Below are 1,430 nucleotides of genomic sequence, written 5' to 3'. Positions count from 1 at the left end.
AGAATCCTAGCTCATTCAAAGCGACAACTTACGTCCCACGTTGAAACAATCGTAACGTTTATCGTCAAGCGGAAGGTCCTCAGGAACGCTCTGCTTATCGTAGAAAGTGAAGACTTCATGGACCCATTATTCTACACCAAGTCTTCAATGTCTGGCAGTCTCTTTAGCCAACTGTTACACGTCGGGTTACCAAATGTTCTGAGCCGCTTCTACAGTTCGTTAACCTCCATTTGCTACGAACTAACTGGTGCTTTGGAGTACTTCGTGATGCATCCTGTTGTCTGCTTTGAGACATGGATCCGATCAATTCAAACAGGCTTCAGAGGTATTATAAGACCTAAACGGAAGTGAGCTTTGTATCCAGATGCAAGTGCTTAAAGACTGAATCCACTGCATTTCATGCTTCTTCCCATTCTTTCTCTAGTTGAGTAGTTTGATTTATAGGTAAGAGCAGTTTGTTGGGACGTTGCTGGTAAACGTATTTGGTGACTGCGTGTTTCAGATGTGTAGATCCGATCATTCAAACAGGCTTCAGAGGTATTATAAGACCTAAACGGAAGTGAGCTTTGTATCCAGATGCAAGTGCTTAAAGACTGAATCCACTGCATTTCATGCTTCTTCCCATTCTTTCTCTAGTTGAGTGGTTTGATTTATAGGTAGGAGCAGTTTGTTGGGACGTTGCTGGTAAACGTATTTGGTGACTGCGTGTTTCAGATGTGTAAGATAAAATCCATGGATAGTTATCCTTATATCTGCCGGAAAACGGGTTCCGAGACGTGCAAAGTCAGGACGTGGTCCGAATCTGTGCAAGTGTTGCAAAATGAACGGGTCCGAGACTCGAAATCGCCAAAAATATCCTATAGTATGACATTTCAGCGCTCAGTTGACAATAACTTGGACGATGCAAGTGAAGTGTGTCTATCTGCGTCAGAAATCCGTGCCTGCGAAAACGGGTGATAATTAACGTTAGGGTGAAGTGACAACCAGAAGAGGTTCTGAGAAAAGACACACCAAATCTGCTAACAAAAACTTCCCTGTTGATCAATTCTTTTAAAGTAGGCGTCCATACGAAAGTGGCCTCATCCACACTAGCTGAAAATCGAGTCAACCTAATGGCTATAGCTGTCACAGACTCGTTCGCAGAAGACATGGAAAATAGAGACAGATAGATGCACAGCTGTTGAAAGGATCCAGGGCTGGCAGGGTGGGAGGGTGAGCAATGCATAGAAGAAAGCACGAGGCTGTGATACTTTCACGGAGCAGTCAAGATGTCGGTGTTGAGTTCGTACCACGGACCTTCCGGTTACTGTTTCCGCCTCAGTTAGTGAACTTTCTCGAGTTCACTCAGGCCTACAAGTAAGCTGGACGATGTGGTTGAACTTTACATGAAGGGTTGAATCAGCTATGATGGCCTGGTTGGAGATTGAGAC

This window comes from Opisthorchis viverrini (assembly GCF_000715545.1).
Source record: "Opisthorchis viverrini unplaced genomic scaffold opera_v5_133, whole genome shotgun sequence".
Classification (NCBI taxonomy): Eukaryota; Metazoa; Platyhelminthes; class Trematoda; order Opisthorchiida; family Opisthorchiidae; genus Opisthorchis; species Opisthorchis viverrini.
The sequence above is the reverse complement of the archived record's forward strand: the minus strand, read 5'-3'. Positions refer to the sequence as shown.